Source organism: Heliangelus exortis, chromosome 6, assembly GCF_036169615.1.
Source record: "Heliangelus exortis chromosome 6, bHelExo1.hap1, whole genome shotgun sequence".
Lineage (NCBI taxonomy): Eukaryota > Metazoa > Chordata > Aves > Apodiformes > Trochilidae > Heliangelus > Heliangelus exortis.
In genome coordinates, this window is record NC_092427.1 from 3,346,015 (window position 1) to 3,370,353 (window position 24,339).

The 24,339-nt window shown below is 41.1% G+C and overlaps 1 long non-coding RNA gene across 1 annotated transcript in view; it reads right to left on the reverse strand.

Annotated features, from left to right (window-relative positions):
• The window catches only part of LOC139797251 (uncharacterized), a 39,066-nt gene that overhangs the window by 1,002 nt on the left and 13,725 nt on the right, over positions 1 to 24,339 (reverse strand). Inside the window, exon 3 of the long non-coding RNA XR_011726370.1 lies at positions 10,684 to 10,836. This is a non-coding gene — a long non-coding RNA (uncharacterized lncRNA). The remainder of the gene's footprint in view (positions 1 to 10,683; positions 10,837 to 24,339) is intronic.

Here is a 24,339-nt window from a genome sequence, read left to right on the forward strand (position 1 = left end):
AAAATGCTTTTTTTGTTTTTATTTTAATGGATCCCCTAATCCAAGTTTAATTAAACTCATGTTTCTTTAATTAATTACCAACAAATGCAAATAAGGCAAACTACACAAAGATACACTCACCATTCAATGATAGATACTTGGGTTGGTTGGTTGTTTGCTTTAATCCTGAAGTGTCAAGATTATAAAATCTTAAAGTCTTGAGGGTTACAACCCAAAAACAACTTTCAGCTGGGGGCTTTATGGGAACAGTGCATGTCAGGGAGCTCAGCTGCTTGAAGGAATAGAAAGCAAACTGCAGGTTCTGTAGCTTTATCAGAGTTATTCTAGCCAAGCAACAGTAAAGCTCAGCAAAATTAGGCCTTAGCATAAATTATTGTAAGAGAAAAGTAAAATAGAAGAATTTCTCCATCATAGTTATGTTTAACTACCCTGATAGACACAGACTCATTAAGTGCTCTCTCTGGTTATTTAAGTTCAGCTACAATAGGAATCCAAAGAGGGAGAAATAAAGAGTACAAGCAATAATATCCACAGCTCTGAGACCCAGGGCAGCCAAATTTAAGACATGTAACACACTCATGCTTAGAAATTGTCTCCTGGTACATGCAAGTAGTGACTGTCACCAGTGCTTGAGGACAACACGAGGTTGAATTGCTCTGTAGTCATTATGTAGATGCTGCTCTTTCCAGGGGAAAGCATTTCTTAATCTCATGATGTGTTACTATGAAAAGTTACTCAGAAATGCCTCAGCTTCCCTGATGACTTTTTCAACTTAAAGCACTGTAAAAGCAGCCTGTTCTCTTCCTTTTTTTTTTTTTTTTTTTTTTTTTTCCAGAGCTAATACGTGGGATTATTGAAATCGTTCGAGCAAGGAGCCAGGAATATTTGTTTCTGCTCTCATCCCAGAACTGACATGGATGAATTTGGCTACATCCACAAGTCTAGTTCAGCTCACTCTCCAAGTCCCAGGATGAATTGAATTCACACACAAAGGTCTCAGAGCTTGCTTAAAGCCTAAGCCTGGTGCTTGAGCTCTGGCCCTCCTGGATCACTGCCTGGAGCTCAGCCCCAGCATCCTGGCCCTTGCACCCTGGACACAAAGTAAAGCCAGCACTTGGAGTTCTCAGCAAGAAAGTCCCCTGAACACTGTATTTTCCCCCAAAGTCAGCAGGTAAGAGGTTTTTTGGTTTTTTTTTCCTACACGGTAAAAGAATTTGTTATGTACAGCTGAGCCACACATCTATGGAAAACATTCTGGGTTGGTTGCAAGTCTTCATGGTTCTTTTTACAGTTATTTTTAAATTCTGGTTAGGGCTATATACACACCTCTATGTACATAGTTTTAACACCTCTTCTTTTTCTTCCTACCCCAAAAATACCAGGCAGATTCCCCCCCCCCACCATCTACCAGGGGTGGAAAGAACAGGTAAAAGGGCTGACACCGAAGAATCTTTCCTCCATAAAAAGGAATGTACAAATGCAAATGTACAAATCTGTGGTGCTTCTCCCCCCTGCCCCAAGATGGGAAATAAATAAGTTGGCAAATTAAAAGCTTAGAGACCTGCCTGTGTAGATACAACTTTTGGACCAGTGGGAATTTTTCCAGCTCTCCATCCCTTTCTTTCCCCAGACGAAAAATGGGAATAAGTCACCCTTAACGATCTTATGCAAAAAAATTTAATTATGTTTAGCTTATCTAATTGATGTATTTTGAGGAGGTTAGCTAAAAGATGTCATATGTGTCAAGTTATTTGTTTTCTTTAAAGATATTTGTGCTCCCATCCTTGGGAAAATTCTTCACGTTCCCTGTCCTGCTGGACTTAGCAATGATCCTATCTTGATTGCGTTCCAGCTACCCAGTGTCAAAAATAATCAGGAATAGGAAAGATAAAGCACAAGAGTGTTCTGTGGAAGGCTGCAGCTCTGCCAGGGACGACTCCTTCCCCTACTTGTTCAGTCTAAACATATGCAATCCTTTGGACAAATAAATAAATAAATAGATTAAATAGCAGAGCAGTGTCCACCCCCCTCCTGAGCGGCTCCTGCAGTATGACAGCCTGTAGGCAGCTGCCTAAAATTCATAATCAGAATTTCATGGCTTGAGAAAAGTCCTTAAAATATCCCACATTCCCCAGATAATGCTTAAAAAAAAAAAAAAAAAACAACAAAAAGCAGGGAAAAACCACTATTCCCTCTCTTTGCTGTGTTCACCACTTCCTTTCAGGCCATCCGTGGGTGAGAGGCGTGGAGGTCGCCTGCCCGCCCTGGGGTGGCTTCCATGGAGCACCTGGAGGTGTGTGGGAACTTGGGTTCTCACCCAGACAGTCCCCACCAAGATGAGCTTCAGTGAGAAGGGGTTTTCCTGCCTTAAGAAATATTGCAAACAGAAGATTCCCATGTTTGAAAGGTCAGAGGGAAAAAATATAATGCACTCATGAAGAGACAACCTCATTAATCCTGTTGTTCTTGGCCCAGTCAATAGAAGAAACATAAATGCTGTCAACACTGTGCTGCTAGATAAAGGATAAAAAGTGGGAATGAAATGTTTTACTGCAAGGACTGTTCTTATGGTTTGAGAACATTTCTGGAAATAACCTGAGCTGAGAAAATGTTCCCTAGGAGGAATACATGCTGTGGGAAACTGTGTGGAAGATAAAGTTTGGTCAGTGACCTTCTCACTATCCTCTAATCAGGCACCAGACTCTGCTCTGAAGAGAAAAAAGAAAAAGGGATTCTGTGCAGCCAGAGACACTTTACCTTCCCTGCATTACATGAACTGAAATGGAAAACACAAGAGTATCATAAATCTCTATTTCATGCTTTCGGATACTGTAGTGAAAAAATAATCTACTGTAACTTGCAGGGAAAAAAAAAAAAATGTGACTTTTGGTTTAGGGCACTTTCCTGGCACAAAATGTAGTCCACTTTCAGTGAGCATAAAAACAAATGACTGGAAGTTGCTAAAAGGGGAACATGCCTTTTCACCTCTGCAACATCAGAAAGGGAGAAAAAGCATCATATTTCTCCTCCAGACCCAGGAATGAATGGCAGAGGGGAGGAAGACACAAGGCTACATCCCTGGTGCAGGCTGATGATGATTCATCCAGGGATGACCCATTGCAGAAAAGCTCTGTTTAAACACCTCCATGTAGTGCATCAGCAGCACCCAGATATTGTAGCTGGACAGAGAGGGAGAGTAAGAATTAGATGTGGCTACTGTTGGCAAGATTAAGGAGTCATCAAATGTGGATGCTCCCAGTGCTCCCTACATGGGAAGTGTTGGAAAACTCCCATCTGTAGATATTTGTGGGGAATAACACTATTTTGTTTTCTTTTCTTTTATTTTCTTTTGTTTTATTTTATTTTATTTTTATTTTATTTTTTTCCTCAGGAAACCAGAATCACTGCAATTACTGTCTCTAAAAAGGTGGTTATTTGAGGACTGGTATTAACATGCAAAAGCCAAAGCTTTTTCTTGATTTCTGGAGCATCAGAATCTCAGAAATAGGGGGTGATCTCCCTGAAATGGTGTCTCTGGGGTAATGCCACAGTATAGAAGCTGGGTAAATATTTTCCTTGCACACATCAGTCCCTGGCTGTTGATAAATACCCAACCTGGACTGGTAATGCAGGGCAATGATGTCATAACTGGGGGGATGAACAATGCAGCCAGAGGGCATGTCTGTAGTTCTTGCAAAATAGAGGGTGAATTAGTTTGTGTATCCCAAATCTTTCAAATATATTTCACTGAACATAGAAATCACTGCAAAAGTGACTAGTGAGCTAAATCAAATAAAATACAGGCTGACCTAAAGTGCTCAAATCCCATATAAACCTTTGTTAAAAAGTCTTTAGAAATAAAGGAATTGGACTGGACAGAACAAGATTCCTTTCTGTCTTCTTCACTTGCTGGTTTCAAATCGGACATGAAACAGAAAGGGTGTAATAAGCTATTCTCTTATTTTTCTTCCATCCATCTGGAAACGAGAACTACCAGAAGTCTGACAAGAAAGCCTGATCTCCAGCCAGATTTCTAGAAATGTTAATAAGAGTTCCTTATTCCAAAAGCACCTTCAAAACTTCTTAACTATCAGGGAGAGAACCTCAGATGTCTCATCATCTACCACAATTATTCCTGGAAGAAAACCAAGAAGTGTCCTACAGAATTCTCCTGCTACTGTCTGCGATGAAACCCATGTACATCAAAATCTATAGGTACATCATACATATAGATGATATATGCTGGTGACTACTCGTGAGGTTAAGCATAAAACCTTCAGAAAAGGAGCAGTGTGCAACAGCAACATAAAAAATTTCTGCTCATGGGATTTACTCAAAATCAGTTTATGGGGGTAGGGTATTCCCTTCACTAAGGTGTGGGCTTGGAGCTTTCCAGGTGCAAACCAGAAACATCTGAGCATCTCTGGCACTTCAGAAAGGTACCTTTCAGCTGAAAACTGAGCTCGGGACCATGCAGGACCTAAAGAGGCTCTGAGTGGTGGCACTCTGCAGAAGCAGAGAATCACCAGCAGAATTTCCCTGCTCCATGGTGCCACTGACATCTTCTGTGATCCCCGTCCTCTGATCAGTGCAATTACTGCATGTCATCACCACTGTAAATTTACTCAGCCTGAAACCATTTTAAACTTAAAACTGCATACTTAAGAACTACTATCCACCTCCTCTTTGTAAATTAGCTCTATGATTTATCTGTGGGAACCATTTCAAAAAAGTATACATTCAGAAATACATGTACCACATGATGTCTTTTCCATATGGCATCTCATAATTATTTTGCTGTGTGTGAACATGATGAAAACAGTTTCATAATTCTCTAAGGGTTAGGGTAAATTATTTCAATTAGACATATTTCAGAGCAAACATTACCTTAGGGTTTATTAATAATAGTACCTGAGAAGGAACAGCTGCCTTTTGAGCAGCCAGAGCTGTCAGCTTCTCACTGCCCCCCCTGTAGCACCCCTTTTGTGACTCTAAAAAAATGGCAGATTTTCTCATGCTTTACCTAAACAGAGAACTTGGCAGCAGAGACCTGGTTGTAATCCTCAGCAAGGGAGCTGGTGGGTGGATTTTTTTTTTTATTATTATTTTTTTTTTTCTCTCTATAAAGTCTTGTATAAACCACACCAGTCTCCTGGTATTTATTTTGTGTAATGCTGGAAATCATACACAGAACCAACAGGCCATGTAAAGGAGTTTTGTAACTTCCTGAAACCCTTTCAGGCAAATTTTTTTTTGCTCCAACAGCACTCCCAGGTCATCAGGATACTATCACCATTTTTTGAAGGGTGAAGATCCTCAAAACATTTGTAAGAAAAGGTTTGAAAAGATGAAACAAAAATTTACGCTCAGATCAGCTAATTATTAGGATTTGGGATCAGAATAATTGAAAAGTATACACTGAAGTATATAGCCTGTTTTGGGCTTACAAACAGCTTGCCTAGGGGTTTTACATGCTGTTTTTACATATTAATGCTGTCATACAGCATGCACTGATTTTGAATTATCAAGTCTGTGCCCATGACCCTCAGCCCACCCTATTTGTCACCCCACCTTGCTCTACAAGTGCATCTGTCTCTTTGCAAGGAAGACTCCTATGTTTACACACAAGTGCCTAAGAGTCATCCAGGGTCCTACAAACCCCTGAAATCCTCAAGTCAATGAGCAGGCATGGAAAATCCCAGCCTCTCCTCCCCCTGCACAGCTTGTGGAGAGGGGAGTGAACTGACCCCGAATACACAGTCACTAAAGCTGGGTTGAAAAAAGGGACAGAGTTCCCTCCATGAGGTAATAAATAATGCAGGTACAATCACAGAGAGGGCTGGGGTGAGTGGCTTCTTGTTACAACCTGTGGGCTGGAAGAAAATTGTTGTGGAGCAGTTGCTCTCAGTTGGGGAGTCAGAGGATGCTCCATCAGTCCTGTTCCAGCATGGAGGAGGGATGAAGGCACTTAAAGTGGAAAAAAATACAAATTGAAACTGAAATATACCTATTTGTGTCTGTTAATGATTTTTAAAATGAGTATGCTGAGAAATCAGCTCATCTCCACTGTCAGTCTTTGAGTGTGCCTATGAAGAATGGGCTTTCAATTCATTTAGCATATCACTGCCCTCATTTGTATATATTGATGCACAAACACAAATACATAAAAAGAGAGAAAAAAGATGAACTTAAATGCATAACTGAAGGTGTAACACACATGTACAAACCCCTGCTTGCTTGGAAGCCAATACCAGGGGATGTAAAATATTCAGCTATCACCTGGCCAAACACAACTGTCCCACTGCAATGTTATCACACTTTAATCTTCTCATCTAAGCTACAAGAGGAAAAAGGCATTTCCAATGATAAAAAGGGATTGGTAAAAGGCATCCAAGCTATAAAATATTTCCTTTTGGTTCAGGTCCTAGGTTGGGTTTTTTTTGCCTGGCTGAACTTCAGGAAGCTCTATAACTTTGCTGAATGATTTCCAAAGGCCTCTTGCCTGTATCTTTGCACTAGAACATTCACATTTAGCCTTGAAATTGCCATTTAAAAGACAAGACAAACCATTTGCTTCCCAGTCTACTCCAGCATAACAAAGAGGGTGGATTTTGCAGAGCTGTTAGCCTGGTCCCAGCCCCCCAAAAACCTTCAGACCTAAAGGTCCAGGAGCAGACTTTGTCTCCTGCTTGCATGTCCTGTTCCAGTGTGTAAAAACCCACAGGAAGTGAGCAAATGAGATCCCTAAGCCTCAGACCTCTTTAATAAGTTGTATAAACAAGCTTTTCTCTAATGTTTGGGCTTTGAAACTACTATCTCATTTTGGGAAGGCTATATTCTCAATCATGGAAACTTCTAATCTCTTTCTCCATGTCATCCAAGGAGAAGACTGACCTCTGGACTTTGCTTTCCACGCTACTTAATCCCATTATTTATTCTTTCTCTCCATAACCAGACAATCTTTGTTACAGTTCATATGCTTCTATACTCTTCAAAGTCCCACACTTTTCTCAATCTGATTTTTTGGATAACTCTCCTGAAGAACTGAAGCTTACATGTTGGCCTTGTCTGGCAGACCTTTTATTCTGTACCCATTTCCAATTTTTTTTTTTGTCTTATTTAGATCCAATTCAATGGAGAGGTAGAAGCTCTGAAGGTAGTTAAATTTCTATAATTTCTGCAGCTGATAGAGGATTGGAAGCAGTGTCTCTGGGCAGGAAAACCTGCAATAGGAGGCTCTACAGAACCATTGCTGCTGGCTTGGCCCTGGTCAAGAGGCACAGGGTTGCATCCATAGAGCTCCCAGTCCCTTGCACAAGCAGCAACTCAGGGGAAACTGGAGGCAGTGCAAAAAGGTGGAGCCAGTTGTACCCTGAGGAGGCAGCAACTAAAAAAAAAGGACTCAAGTCCATAGGGAGATTGAAGCTTAAGTAATTCTGCACCTTATTGTACAATGTTGGTGGTGCTGTCTCATTTCCACAAGTTTTTCTTCTCAAATCTTCTTTCACCCAATTTCTCCAGAGGAATACAAGACCAAGCAAAGTGATGTGAGTGCCTGCTACCCAGAAGGGAGAATTTGTAGCAAATTCTACACCCATGCATAAAAACTTGTCATCTGCCCATAGCTTTTGAACCTGAGAGCTAGTAAGAGCAGTGCAGCCAACGTTTCTATCTGTGGTTGTCTTTACAGCAATTTCTGGCATACTGCAGGGCCCAGGCTACTCATAGCCATTCAAAATATCTTTGCAAGAGATATTTGTTCAATAAATCATAGAATCATAGAATCCTAGGGGTTGGAAGGGACCTCGAAAGATCATCTAGTCCAACCCCCCCTGCCAGAGCAGGGCCCCCTAGAGTACATCCCCTAGGAACGTGTCCAGGCGGGTTTTGAATGTCTCCAGTGAAGGAGACTCCACAACCCCCCTGGGCAGCCTGTTCCAGGGCTCTGTCACCCTTACAGTAAAAAAATTTTTTCTGATATTCAACTTGAACCTCCTATGCTCCAATTTACACCCATTATCCCTTGTCCTATCACTGGTCACCACTGAGAAAAGCCTAACTCCATCTCCCTGACACTCACCCCTTACATATTTGAAAACATTGATGAGGTCACCCCTCAGTCTCCTTTTCTCCAAACTAAAGAGACCCAGCTCCCTCAGCCTTTCCTCATAAGGGAGATGTTCCACTCCCTTAATCATCTCAGTAGCTCTGCGCTGGACTCTTTCAAGCACTTCCCTGTCCTTCTTGAACTGAGATATATTGATATGATAATATAATATAATTGCTCAACAATTACTTAATATCCTCTACATAAGCAATGATGGGACTAGGCTGAGAGTCAGGAGCCAGATTTCCATCTGTTAGTAAAAGTTTGTGGAACTGTAGAAAGTTTTCTTTTTTTTTTTTTGTTAGACTCTATCCTTCTTTTTTCCTCTCCCACACTTTGTCTTTTTTATTAGTTGGAGCTAAAAGTCCTTGGGCAGAAAGGCCTTTTTTTTCACCAGATGTTTGCATGAGCCTAACACATTGGGAGCCCTTTCTTAGTTGAAGTCCAGATGGCCTATTGCAAAGCAGATAATACCAAGGCCCAGGCAAACACTGATGTTCTACTATCTATACAACAACATCACCTTTGAAATGGGAATAATTGTCTGTCTGTGCTACAAGAACACATTTTCACTTGTGTATTTAGCTGTAATAGCCTCACTAAAATACAAACAGAAGATTTGAAACGTATCTCCATCAAAATTAATGGACAGTCTGACAGAGATCAAAATTGTTGTCTGTGAAGAGATTAAAACTCTTAAGGCATCTGAGATTTTGCTATGCCTGTCTTGTTTCTGTTCCACGGTGGTTTGCTGTACTCAGTCTAGTAAAACCCTGGATTTATCTCTTCCCTTGCTCAGAGGAGGAAGGTTGGACCTCTCGTGAAGGTTGCCTCCCGACCACAAGCCTGGCTCAAGGCTCATCTATAAATTCCCTTTGCCTTTTGAAGAGAAGAAATTTGCCTTGACGAAGGTGATTATCAGGTATTAAAGGCTAATCTTATAATAAATTTGTGAATTAGTAAGCTTATTTCTTAACTAGTCAAAAGCAAATCCCTCTTGCTCATACCTTGTTACGCTGGGGTTGCGTGCTATCGTATCACTGCTATTTAATCGTTTGGCAGGGAGGAAAAAAATTCCCAGGCAGAGCTGTTCACTCCCTCAAATGAGCTGGGGTGGAGAGGTTGCTCACCATAACGTGCTTTCCAGATTTTTTTATTTTTTTTTTTTGGTATTTATTTAATCCCAAAGGGCTTTTATTTTGTGTCAATTTGTACAATAAAGTTCTGTTTTACGAGCCCGACTTTGCTCATGCGTTGTTAGTGCACTTAATTAAACTCAGAAATCCTTGACTCTTACTCAGACCCTAACTGGTCTGAAATGCAAACAGTGTTACACGCCCTCAACCAGAGAAAATAAGTGTAACTGGACACAAATATCAAAGCCCTCCCCAGAATCCTTCTTTGTGTGTCTTCCTAACAATCTGCAACGCTTGGACCCACTTCTAATAACCCTGGAGTCTGGCTGCACGGCTTGGTTCAGGTCCATCTGTACCCAAAAGCAGGGCTAAATTATGCATGTGTGGGGCTGCAGCAGCCTTTGCATTAAATATTGATCCTGCTGGTCCTCTGCCACTCGGTGAGGCTGTGCATCTCCAGATCCACCTGTCTGCACCACACTGACAGCAGCTCCCCAAGGAGGGGCTCCAACGTTGCACACAAAACCCATCGTCTAAAAGAGGTGGATCTAGAGCAAATTTCTTGAGCCTAATTTATTCCACACCCTTGCTAGCATAACAAGTGTTCCTCAGCCTCTGTGGAGATGTATTCAAGAGGGAGCTGTCTGTCTACATTTGATTTTACATTTCCTTCAGCTAGTTCAGAGATCCATGAGCAAAACTGGGCACCTGGGGACAGCTGAGAGGACTGTGAATTCATAAACAATAAATGGTTTGCGATCAGGTTTACAACCAGACTTCAACATTTTCATGTCTGGCAGGCAGGGTTTGGAGAGCTGCTTTTGGGTAGCATGCAGATTCTGTGTAAGACAGGTTTAGTCACCTATACTGCATATTTCACTTGACCATTTCTAAGCTGAAGTATGGGATGAGGGTGAGGAACCAAAAAACCAAACCTTCCCCAAATGGGTGTCCATGTGAGAGATCTCCATCCACCTCTGCTCTCCCATGGCTGGGCTGCCAGAGCTACCTCTCAGTCTGAAGGAGCAAATCCTATTCCAAAGGAGCCATTTGGCCATGATATCCAACCAGGCTAATGAAAAACTCTTCCTAAAGCTATGGCAGCACCTCTCAACCTCAGCCTCCAGCACTGGACCTCACACTTTGCACACACACTGCAGCTTAAGAGACATCGCAGCAAAGCAAACCCTCCTGCCCACACCTTCCCCCCAGACCCCAACAATGTAAAAGAGCTATTTTTTTGATCCAGAGGATATTCTGGAGCCACAGGAGACTCTGATGTCTACTGGATGGTACCCAGATTGCAAAGACCCAAAAAATGGGCAAAGCCCTGGGAATTCAAGGCTTGACTGTCCCATTTGTCTTCCAGTACCACCCTGGTTATGGACCCCACGGAATTCTCCTTTCTGAGATCCCCCTCCCATCCTGCAGCAGTCCTACCTCCAGATGAAGGTCCTCCAGGTACATTAGAAGACTGGAAGCATGCCAGAAGCCTTCTCCAGCCCACTTATCATCTGATCCACTTGCCAATGCATTGCTGGGGAAGGTGCTGAACTTGGTTTGAGACATCAAACGTGTAACATGGAATCAGACCTGGGAAGGAGACAAATAACCAGGAGTGTTAAGTAATTTCTGCTAAAAGAAGTAACTGTAAGCAACTTGCCCAATATTCCTTCTTTACACCCAGATTCCTAAGTTGCAGAGAGTCATTAAAATATTTCCAATTATTTTCTTAGTAGACACTCCAGACACACTGAAACATGTACCTGTGTAGCCTGGCCACAAAGAAACATCTGGGAGGGTGGTAGAGTGAGAACTGAGATCTAATAGATCACTTCAGCTTCACATTTCCAGGCTAAGTTACATACTGAAGTTCTTCCACACTTGAAAACAAAACTTTACTGGAAATCAGTAAGGGTTTAGTGTGATGTACCCACTGACTTGGTATTCCAATCAAGTTGAAAACTCTTTACAAGCTCAGCTGTTACTTCCCCAGGGAAGTGGTGACAGCACCAAGCCTGTCTGAGTTCAAGAAGCATTTGGATGATGCTCTCAGGCATGTGGTGTGATTCTGGGGGTGCCCTGCACAGGGACAGGAGTTGGACTTGATGATCTTGATGGGTTCCTTCCAACTTGGCATATCCTATGATTCTATTACATTTCCATTTATTTCTAATGGCAACACAGCACAAGGCTGGAGAAGTCAATGCAATAAAAACATAGGACAATCCTACATTTTTATACAAACCCTCCTTTTCTTATTTTCACAAAGGAAGACTTGGTTTTGGCTTTTGGGAGGAGATGGAGCTCAGCTGACATTTCAGCATAACCAGTACATCCTTCCCTATCTGCTGAGTTCAAAATAGCTGAATAGAAATAACTACCAGGGCCAGTTGTGGATCTGACATTCAGAATTAAGCAGATGGTAAGCACAAAAATACAGTCTGGGTTAAATACTGACCACATTTGCCAGAAACACAGACACAGAAACCTTAGCCACATCCAGATCATCATCAGAGCACATCCAGATCTACCAGCACAGTAAGAGCAGAATCCAGTGTAAATTATTCTGTGTTAATCGTACATGGACATCTGACAGTGTTTTTCTTTTATGTGCTTTTTTTTTTTTTTCCTTCTCCCCCCTTCAAAAGGATGGAATTTCACTCTGCACTGGACTCTTTGGCCAAGAGCTTTTTTTTTTTTTTTTCCCAAATGGATGCAATCCCCTTTCTGATGTGAGTGCCCAACACCAGTCTCTGACCCTGCCATCCAGCCCCGCTGCCCCGGTGGGTGGGAGGTGATATTTAAAGCCATGCCAAGGGAACACAACAAGGGACAGGCAAAGCAGAGGCAACAGAAGGAGGATTTTGCAAGATCTAGCTGGGTCACATTAAACTCCTCCTCTGCCCACATCCAGTGTTCAGCCCTTCTGTCTGAAGATTTTGCTGTGAGCCTTTGTTATTGAGTGGGAAATTTTTCTGCGGCTGTGATTTAGCTCTTTTATCTTATATATGACATAGGGTACTTCATAAACAGTAATTAAAGGTGCAGCTGCCTCAGAGGACAGATGGATCAACACTAGGGAAAGACCTGGAATCTATAGGAATGTTACTTATGCATCAAAATTTGAACTGGAAAAGAGAAAAGTGTGTAAGGGCTGGGTTTTTTCATTCTAAGACGCTCAGACCTTTTGCTAAGCATAATTAAAAGCCTCATAAACAAACTTCTTTGTTTCTGGCAGAAATAAATATTTATTATTGCACTAGGAAAAAACACACTCTCACAAAACCTAACTATTTTAATAATATTTCTAATATGTTTCTTACTTCCAGACAGGAGATAAAAAGCTGTCAGAAAAATAATGGTTTAAATTACAGGGAGATGTTTTCTTTACCTAATCTTTCTTTTTCTTCTTTCCCAAAAAATCTATGTGGCATGCTCAGAATTTTTATTTTTAGTAAGAGATGTCAAGAAAACACTTTATGGTAAGTGGCTGCTCACTATTAATTCTTTTGTTATTAAACCTGAGAACATTAATTACCATTAATCGTTTGGCTCTAATATAGATTTCCCACAATAAAATCTTTACACACACATACAGACCCTATAATCAAATCAAGCAATTTTCTCCTACCTACTTGGAAGGGGAGAAAAAGAGCAAGACTGTTATTGTAAGTTCAATTTTTATTTTTTTTTTTTTTTTTTAGTTCTGAGGAGAAGAAACTGGTAATGGGACCTCTATAAGAACAGAGAAAAACAATACCAATTCCCACAGCCAGTATGTGTGCTACTCAATAAGGAACCATACTTTATAAAAGGGAAAGTGCCTTAATAAAAGGGAAATTCAGTAAGAAAGACAGATGTATGTAGCTCAAAGTCATCAAGTAAATGATGTGACCTATGCTCTGAGCTGACCTTATAGCAACCTTTAAATATCTGAAGGGACTACAAGAAAGCTGGGATAGGACAAGGGGAAATGGTTTCAAACTTGAAAAGGGGAGATTTAGCTTAGACATTAGGAAGAAACTCTTTAATTTGAGAGTGGTGAGACCCTGGCCCAGGTTGCCCAAGGAAGTCATTCCAGAAATATAAAAATGTTTAATATAAAGTTCAATCTTCAAGAGAAATCAGGCAAATGCTACTTTTTTTTTTTTCTTCTCCTTTTCTTTTTCCCCTCCAGAAAATTACTGAACTGACCTAACACTTCACAGCTTGGTCTGTTCCTGTATTATATCCTATTTCCCTTCCTAAATTGAACAGTTGTCTTTACAGATTGCAAACCAATGCTTTTAGCAGACAGCTGGGAAGGAATCTTCAGCAGAGGCAGCTGCTGAGATGCTGCAGAGATTCTGGAACATCTACGTGCAATGGTGCATGGAGGGGCTCCATTCACATACTTCCCTTAATGAAATCATTTCAGGGGCAGAAATAATGAGGCATGAGGTCATCACAGGTCATATCAATTCCTTTCTGATGGAAATATTTCAAGAAAAGTTTTCCAGTATTTCTGTAGCTCCTAGAGATGCACAGGACTCTATGGAGAACATCAGCTTAGGTGCCAAAAAGCTTTGCTGGAAGAACCTGATATCCTGTCTGCTTGATAAATAACCTGCACCAGTGTCCTTCCAGTAAGGTGCTAGAACATGGATGTGAAAAGCACAAAACCATCCCTTATCAACCCCTTCCATCCACCAGCAGAGCTGAGGACAACCTGGTTCCTCTCAAGGAGTTCTTGTGCTTCAGACTCGTCCCACCAACACCAGCAGCCCAACACCACAGAACACACAGCAACAACTCACATACATTATTTGATAACATTTTAACACCAAATTGCTTTTTCTCCCCATCAACCCCTGGTTTTTCCTCCTCCCAGGATGTCACAGTCTTATTGACAATGACAGAACCAGGTTAACAGAGACTGAAGGAGCACTACAGATCCCTTCCCCTAGCATGAGCAGTTGAAAAATTTGCCCTTTATTTCCTTTCTCCCTTTCTTTCTCTCTCTCTCTCTCTTTTTTTCTGTTTCTCTTTCTTTCTTTCTCTCTCTCTCCTCTTTTTTTCTCTTTCTCCCTTTTTTTCTTTCTTTTTTCTTTCTTTCTTTCTTTCTTTTTTTTTTCTTTCTTTCTTTCTTTCTTTCTTTTTCTTTCTCTTTCTTTCTCTTTCTTTCTTTCTTTTTCTCTTTCTTTCTTTCTTTTTCTTTCTCTTTCTTTCTTTCTCTCTTTCTCTTTCTTTCTTTCTTTCTTTCTTTCTTTCTTTCTTTCTTTCTTTCTTTCTTTCTTTCTTTCTCTTTCTCTCTTCCTTTCTTTCTCTTCCTTTCTTCCTTTCTTTCTCTCTTTCTCTCTTTCTTTCCTTTTTTTCTATTTTTTTCTCCCTTTCTTTCTTTCTCTCTCTCCTTTTTTTCTCTTTCTTTCTCCCCTTCTTTCTCTCTCTCCTTTTTCCTTTCTTTCTCTTTCTTTCTCCCTCTCTCTTTTTTCTCTTTCTTTCTCCCTTTCTCTTTCTTTTTTTCTCCCTTTCTCTCTCTCTTTTTCTCTCTTTCTCTCATTCTTTCTTTCTCTTTCTCTCTTTATTTATTTCTTTATTTTCTCTCAATGGAAAAGTTTGCAAGCTTTGCACACCACCAGGTTACTACACAGGTTATTGCAAACCAGGCTGCAAATAGGCAGAGATTTTTGCGACTCAATCAGGTCCAGTCAGGACCCCTCTCAAAATGATTTTCTAAAGAGGTGAATCCTGGCAAGTGATTTATCTCAGCTGCTTAGAAAGTAAAAAAAGGTAACTTGAGATTATATACCATAACTATGTGATAAGAAAACATGAATTTTTTGAAATAAAGGTGTAGTTTTCTCAATTTATGCCAGAAGTAGGGAAAGTGACCCCTCTTCCTGATACCAGTCAAACATATCCTGGAAAAATACAAATTACTGCCATAATTTCTAGTATTTTTTAAGATATTTGAATGTGATTCGATAGGTTATGGTTACCTTCTGGCAAAAAAAGAGAAAAACCTGAAAGAATATGAACATTATCAGTTTCTAGTGCAGAAGACACAAAATGTATCTGACTTAGAGAACCTGTCACAAGTTATAAACAAGTTTTCTATCTTCAGGAATAACTTCAAGTGTTCAGAAAAGCCTCTGGTTTTAATCTTTTTCTTTTTTTTTTTTTTTTTTCCTTAATAATTGACCTAGATAAGCAGCCAAATCCTTGGTACGTTTTAGTGGCATAATTTAATTTTCTCTTATGCATATTGTAGAGTTGTCACTGAAGTCCCAAACCCATCATTACAGGTGAGTGAGGACCGGAGCGATGCTTTGGTTGCTGCAGTGTTTAGAGGGGGGGAAAAAAAAAAGCCAGAATTAAAAAAAAAAAAAGAATCAAGAAATGAACAACCTGGTGGAGATTTCAATCCATTAGCAGCATTGAGCTTGCCAGTTCTTTACTGCAGCATTTGACAAGGCTCTGAGCCAGAGATTAAGGCACGTCTCCTGAGGAAGGAAAAGAACAGGAGCTTCCACACTTCATTAAGGATATGTTTTATTTGCAAACTGCCAACCCACAGAGTGGCACTGACTTTTGGGTCATGGAAAAGGTTGCAGTTGTGCACTTGAACCGTGCCAAGCTGAGCTGGATAATACCCTAAAAAAAAAAAAAAAAAAAAAAAAAAAAGCAAATCAAAGAGAGACGATAAGAAAAAGAGGGAAATCCATGATTACAAATCACCTAAAATAGGACTTGAAAACATAGCTTGTGCTCCAGTCAGGTTTTTCCTCCTCAAAAAAATTGTACTAAACCAGGCCATGTGCCCAAAACAACAGGGAGCACTTAGCTACAAAATGCATATTCATGCTGTATTTTTTTCATAATTTAAACATACATTCTCAGATTTATTTCACATTGATTGCTTTACAAATGTTAATATCCCTATAGAGTCAGGCCTTATCATTACCTGAGCCCTTGCCAAGGACTGTACTGGCATTCCATGACTGTATACATTTTTTGCTAAGCTATTGTTGCTCTTTTCCTGGCTTGTTTCTCAAAATCCAAATAGAAACACATAGCTTATATAGTTTAAAATATAAATCATAAATCACTCACCATAAAGGGCCAATTCTTGGAGCCTTTCTTTGGTATTTGCACTGGCAATTTCCCAACCATTTTCAAATGGAGTTGTAATTTTGAGTAAAGCCATGGATGCCAGGAAAGGTAAGTTTTCTCCATTCCAGGAAAAAGAGCTTTAACAACAATGTCCTGACTTAGGTCCCAGATACTCTAAACCAACATCAAGAGGATAGTTTGCAACGAAGGGTGATCAGTGGGTAAAAGTAAGAAAAAAACAGTGCCCATGGGACCACTACTGGGAAGTCTGCCTGAGAATAGGTAAATTATACTGGTAAATTATGCATGACCTATTTTCTTGGATTTGAGTAGGTATTTATGCACAGACAGTGATCATCAACAGAGCCCTGAGTTGCTGCACGTAGTGTGTACATTTGCAGCCACCATCATAGGAAGAAAGAACAGAAAAATTACAATGTCTTCCATAGCTTTGGCATATCTTTTCCTTTTGGAAGGATGGCTGCAGGAGTCAGGTCTGGAAGAACCTGGATTTGAGCAGCTCATAAACAAAAAGGAATCTACTGTCCAGTTCCTGGATATTCTCCTGCCTGAATGGCTTGGATGGCAGAGCTGAAGGCCTACCAAACGTTGATGCTAACCTGTATCTTTCCCAGCACCATTTATCTCACCTGGTAGCTCCTCCTTGCTCCTGGTACAGGGATGTGGGGCTCTGGGTATGATCTTTCCCTCCATCAGAGTCTCTCCTTGCACTCCCCTTGCAAACAAGTGATGCTGGCAGAGGTGAAGGTGCTGCTTCACACAGATCTAAGCTTGTGCTACAGCATCTTCAGTGCCTAAAGAACAGCAATTACAATTCTTGTATTTATTTATTTTTTAATCTGTAGCTGAATTAAAACCATTTATGGCCAGAGAATACTCCTGCTGTGTCCCCTGCTTTTCTGCATTACCTAGGAAAAAAATGACCTCAATAAAGACTCATCCACAGAGCAGCAAGAATTTGTAAAGTACTGCAAGCCCAATCTGCTCAGCAGAATTTTTTTAAATGCACTCATAACACTCAGTTTTTATCTCACATATCCATCTGTGGGTTCTATTGACCATGGCTGAGTGGGAGTTCCCTCCCTGATGAACTTTCTGATCTCCCCCATTTCACAACCCCTAACAAGAATTGCAAAGACACCTGGAAATTGCAGTTCATGATGACCACACCCAGCAGCAAGAGTGGCACACCAGCTCTGGATGTGGTAAGCCTCTTTAATGAGATTAATAGATTTGCTTTGCTCCATCCCCAGAACCACTCCTCCTCTTTTAGTTATGCAGAGAAAGGAAGCAACAGCTCAACAAAATTCAGTCATCTTTGTTTTCTCCATTCAGGTTCACCAAATTTCTGACCTTTGGCAGAGCAGCCAAACTATTTGAAAAGCTGAGGTGAAGGCCTGGTTATGATTCAAGCTTCTTGAATATACAGCATTCCTCCAGAGGAGAAGGATGGAATCTCTCAGTCCTATGAGTTGAGAGTCAGCGCTTGGGAAAAACACCAGAAACTTGCAAGAGAGAACTTTTGAACTGTTGGCCTACTTTGTTTTCCTCCTATAAATTTTCTTCACTTGCCATGTTCCTTTTGCAAGGCAAAAAAAAAAAAAAAACCAAACAAAAAAACCAACAAAAACCTAACACCAAAAAACCCAAACCTATAAACATTAGTTAGCTTTGTGGTGAGGTGTTTGTCTGCCAACCTGAGGTCAGAAGCTGAGCTGGGATCCCAAGAGTTAGGCTTTGTATTATAGCATTGTATTTTTGATGCGGTAGTTAAGAGTCAATTACTGTTTCCATTATAAACCCTGTTTTCCAAGGGTTTCTACCTCAGCCATTTTCATTTCCATCATGCTGCACTTGGCATCCAAGCTGTATGGACACACAATTTTGAAATAGACTAAACGAGGTTGGCCCATTTTTAGATCCAGAGCAGTCAGAAACTGTTTGTCAGTTGGTTTTGATTTTTACCCTTTGAATTTCACAAACTAAACTATAGTTTCACTTATAAAACTAGATTACTTCAGAGAGTTAGGGTCTGATACCTCTTATCACTTCTAAGGAAAACTTAATTGCATTTTTTTTTTTTTTTAATACCAAAGCCCATTGACAAAATTCTCCCCTTAAGACCTAATTTTCTGTATGCAATTTCAGCTGCTAAGGCTCCCAAGCCATATGTCCCGACAGAGATTGGTGCATATCAAAGCACTGCTGGCTCAGAAGTGGATTTTATCCAAGTAACTTACCTCATTCTGGAAAACCAGGGGCAATGTAACAACTGAGAGGTCAGTGTCCTCAGCAATAATCTTTCCTGTGACTTCAGAGATGCTTTGGACCTGACAGACTCGTGGGAATTGTCTCACGGTTTTCACCACCGATGACTCAAGGTTGCTCTGCTCAATGTGGAGCAGAGGGAAGGCTGGCTCACAGGCCAGGTGAAACCCAGAACAGAGTGTACCCTTGGTAAAGACCAAGATCCAGATGGCCACTGGCTGTCAGAGCCCTCCATCTGGGGCTGCATGTCACTCAGTAATTGCACACAGCAGATGCTCATTGCCTAAAAGCTCCTTCGGCTCAGAAATCTCACTTGAGAGCTTTTGTGGCCAAGGCCACAACAAATATTTTTCCTTGACTTCAATTTCCATGCATTCCTTCCACCTGAATTTCCTGCGTTTTCTTCTATTAATTGAAGATATCTGGAATCACAGAGCAATGACACAAAAGTTTCACAATTTGGCTCTACCACCCTTCAGGCTGACTCACACACAGCTCGTCCCCGTGAACGCCTTTTTCTAGTGAAAAGGTTTCTTTCCTCTGAAGTACCAAGAACTCAAAGTTAATTTCTACTAGAAAGGTTTCCAATATTTTTCCCCAACAGAACTGCTCTATAGTCCAAACGCAAAGTAGAACCAGCTTCCCACTTTTTAAGATGGCCAATAACACCCTGAACTTGTAAAAAAACCTCATCCCACTGGAATCTCAAACTTTTTCTTTTTTTTTCTTTTTTCACAAATCATTCTTAGAGTACCCCAGTAAGACAGGCAAGTTTGATTGTCCTAACTTTACTGTTTGGGAAAATGAATCACAGCAAAGCTGTGACTCACCCATCATCCCATAGAGGATCAGGGACAGAGATAAGGAGAACAAACCCCCCAGCTCCCACTGGCATGGTTCAGGCTTTCAGCTGGTTGCTTTCCCAAGGTAGAAACTGAGCAGAAAGCTATTAGGTTTGAATCCAAATTTTGCTGATGGTGATAGATTTCAACAAGCTTTAGGTCAAAACCTTATTTCTCATTTTCTTCTGGAGTGAGAAAGACACAAATCTAGTTGAATATATGTAATACCACCCAACCCTGCACATCCCAACCAACAGCACATCCCTCCGAGCAGCAAGGTGAGATATCAGCCTGGTAGGTGTAGCACCAAGCTTCACTGCCACAATATTTGAGTTGTAGTTATTAAATCAATACAATTCTTCTCACCCATAAGAGATGAGGTACATCACAGGGGTGACAAGCACCCTTTTGGGTTGCCATCTCCTCTCTCACTGCTGACTCAGGGTCACCGTAGGCTGCATGTTCTGAGAGTGCACGTTCAGATCATGGTTTTGTGAACACTGACGAGAGAACAACTGTCTTGAAAGCTATCAAAGCTGTCCTCATTATCCTTTATGGGCTGTGTAGAAAATGTCTCCACTATTAGACATTTAACTGGAGTGCAGCAGAATGGTTTCGCTGGCCCCCTCCAGTTCTTCGGGTAAAAGCTCTGTTCATAATCAGTTTCTGCTTTTTTTTAATGACCCTCAAGAGGTCCCTTCTGGTATACTTCAGTTCCCTTTCTAGTGTCCCATTGATTTTACAGACTTTAGGAACTTGCTCTTAACCTTCTGCTTTTTTCCTGGATCACTGCTGAATGATTAGGCACTACACAGCCTTTTGTTCCCCAGTACACTAAGACTGATATCTGGAGAATTAAAACACCAGTTACAATAACATTTGCTAGAGAAAGAGACTGCTCTTCTCTCAGGGCTATTCACTCTATTTATGTGCATGATTTTCTCAGAAAACAAGAGTGACTTCAGGCTCATAGGAGGAAAAAAAAAAAATACAGGACTATCTGCTCAAGTAGGAGATTGAAATTCACTCAAAAACCTACGTCTGTACCATGAAGTCTAGCAGCAGAAGTGGAAGCATTTAATGTTGGGAGGGTTGGGTCAGAGCCTAGGAGATGGTGGGCAGCATGTAAGAATTAAAAAAAAAAAGATTTAAAAAAAAAAAAAAGGGGGGGGTGGGGGGGAGCTTTAAAGGATTTTCCAACTAAAGTGTTTCCAGTTATCTGATTTGATTCACATGGAGCCACATCGGTGCCAAAAATGCATGCTTGTTAGGGTTTTTTTGAAGTTAGAGAAGTTGGAGAAATACCTCTTAAGGCATGCCAGGTAAATTCAATCAGAAAGATGCCTGGTGCAAGGACATCCTCCTAACCACAGTGCAGCAGTGGCACAGCCTGTGATTAAATGTGCTGCTCCTCCCAGGGACTCTGATCTTTCTCAGATGCTCTCACTTCACCAGGATCCTCCTCTGCTGGAAAGACTGATCTGATCCCTCTGTGATTTTAGGATGGTTTCCTTCCCTACATCCTCCCTCGAGTTACATATTAAACTTTAAAAAGGTAGATGAATTCCTTCCAAAACACAAAGGATGAGTATCATGCTGCAATAGCTGTCCTAAAATTGTCATAGGTCAGGCAACATCATTTGCATCAACAGGTTTGAACCAGGAGATGCTTGCAGCCCAATTACCAGCCCATTCCACGCCTGTTTCCTGGCTGAAAGATGCCAGGGGTGGGGGGGGTTGTGTTGAGGGGGGAAGAAACCAACCTTAAAAACAGAAACAGAGATTGCATCGTGGTGGTTGTTGCTGCTGAGATGCCAGCTGAAAAGGAATCATTACAAGGAGGCTGAAACTTTGGGGGAGGGAGCGGAGGGGGAGAGAGAGAGAGAGGACTCATTCCAGTGATCCCAGTTAAGGGCCTTAACAGAGAGGAGGCTTAACTTCTCTTTGAAAGTGGTGAGTCTCCCTGCTTGGCTGAGTTTGAATTGTGTGCTCCTGCAGGAACATTTCACAAATAGGGATACCCCTCTCCTTTGAAAAAACTGTGTTCCCTCCCCAAAATAGCAACACAATTTAGCAATATTTTGCACCAAGACAATTACGTTGTAGCATTATTGTAGTCTTAGTACCTCATTAAAACAAAAAAATGTTAAACCCTTGTTTTGTTGAACACAAGAGATGAATAGTAAATATTGATTTAGAATGAATGCAAACATTTCCCTAGGAGTGGATAATTACAGCCTTTCTATGCAAAACACTTATATTTGAAGAAGCACTTCACTTACTTTGCCATGTGGTATACATTCTTTAGTACATTTTAAATTATACGTTGTCCTGGACAGTGTCTGCTCTATAATTTCTTGTGTCTCTACACCAGAGTCAGTATGTAATTTTAAACTGCAAACTTTCTGCCAACTAGAAGGGGAGAAGAGGCTTAACTCTTTCCCTGAGCTGGGCTCAGAAATCAAGCCAGACTGCACACATAGCCATAAGACCAATGTGAGCTCAGTGCTGGAGCAGCAAGGAAGGAGTTTGGTCGAGCTGGAATTCAACAAAGATGCTGTTCCCAGCAGTCCTTGTTTTCACACGGCATTTTCTGATTACGTACAGAGGGCTGATGTGCTTCTTTTCCAGCCAGATCACAAGGAGTCCAAAAGTTTGAACAAAAAACTTCCAGAGAATTCACAAAAATGAACTGAGCATTTGAAAAAGAGCCTCTAGGTTGAGAACGGGCAAACGCCTATTTGAAGCAAATGAGTTCTTCTACTTATTTTGGCAGGGAGCTGGGTAGTTTATTCACAGAGTGACATGGGATGTACTCGGCTCTTTCCAAGGAGGGTCAAGACAAGCACACGGTTCTTCATAAAAGGAGAACAAAAAATTCTTCATGAAAGCACTAAATTTATGCTCCAAACCCTATAGCTCTTGTCAGGCACTTAGAGCTGTGTAGGTTTAGTAGGCTGCAAGACTGAGATGTAAATTCATACATGGCTTAAATCCATACATGAATGGGAATATGCCCCTGCAGTAACTTGAGAGTTCAACCCAAACAACATTTTATTATCTTATCAAACCACAAGCACCCTTACTGCATGGATTTCATGGACCAAGTTTTCCAAACCTGGGACCTTGCACCTAAACTACTTTGTTTCATAATATTCACATCCTCATCTCTCCACCCCCGAAAGAGTAAAAAGCCTAAATAGACACTTAAAATCACCCTAGCTTTAGTAGCATTTTAAGACACACTCATAGTCCCTTGACACATCATACATGGAGAGCCTTATGTGTTTTACTGGATAGAGAAACTTAAGGCCCCACAGAAGATTCCTGACTCTGGCTAATTCCTTGCAGCAATGAGCACAGCAATGGTACTCAAAGGAAGAGCAAAGAGGAGCTGAATGTCATTCCAGACATTGACCACAAATTGCATTGACTATCTCAGCACCAGCACACAGAATAAAAGCCCAGTGCCAGTAGGAAGCTGTTACACATGCCATAGACTCTGATTATCTTCAGTGGTTTTTTTCTGTAAAAATTGCAGAGCCATAGACTCATAGAATAATTTGTGTTGGAAGGGACCTCTAAGGTCATCCATTCCAAACCCCTGCAGTCAGCAGGGACACCCTCAACTAGATCAGGTTGCTCAGAGCCTCATCAAGCCTCAACTTGAATATTCCCAGGAATGAGGCCTCAACCACCTCCCTGGGCAACCTGTTGTATTTTTCCACTTCCCTCATGGTAAAGAACTTTTTCCTAACATCTATAGTCACAGGTCCTACACATGCACCCACACACTCCTATTTGCTCACAAAGGAGATCCCAGTGCTGTCCCTGAAGAATTTTTAGCTTGGGAATCCACTGAGTATCTAGAGTTAAGCACAAATTTAAGGAAAAGTTGTTGTATTAGGGTGAGAGATGGAGGAGGGAAAGAAACCAGATAAATTAGAAAGAAAATAGAATTTGGGGTTTCATAAAAATTTCCTGGCTAGGGTAAAAAGGGAGAATGAAAAAGATAGTTAAAGAAGAGTAACAAAATATAGCAAGTGCTAACCAAACCAGCAAAAGATTGCTGGGAGAAGCAATGAAGTGCTGATGCCCCAGATTTTCTCCAAGATGTTTCTCACGAGCCTCACCCTTCGCCCACCACCAAATCCTTTTCATGCAGAGGTCTTACAGATGATTGCATGGAGACACATTTCACGACTCTGTGTTTCCCAAGACTCAGCTTTCTACTTCCAGAGAAGCTTAGCAGAGCCTGAAGGCAGGAGACTTCAGTCCTGTGGGCAAAGTTGTGTGTCTACAAGGAAAATATTCAACCTCCCCACTTGGCACCTACCCCTGTGCTATTTGGAGGTAGCCACACAGCAGCACCCAGGATAGTGCTGCTCAGAGGGCCTGAAGAAACCTTCCACTGGAATTTACTTGCTTTAAAATTAGCTCTTCCCCTTGCCCCCAATTCCAAGGATTTGCATAACCATAGGGGAAAAGACGACACGAGATAAAAATAAATTTGGCTGCTGCAGATCCAAAAATCAAGGGGAAAGTGTCAGGGCAGTGTTTTGCTTTGGGTTTTAGTGGAGACAAAACAACTGGAACTACTAGGAAAGATAACGTATGACTAAGAAAACTCCCTGAGCAATCAGAGTATGTGTTTTCAGCTTTTTAAAAAATATTTTTAGTTTTATTTTCTCACAGCAATGAACTAGGATGAGACTGAGGTCCCATGACCAAGCTGGCCCAATCCACGCACCCTACCTGGATAATCATGGGTTGTAAATCATCATTTTATAAGAATTTAACTTTTCCCCTTCCAACATAATCAAACGTAGTGGTGAGGGGGCCACTAATCATGACAAAAAATATACTTCAG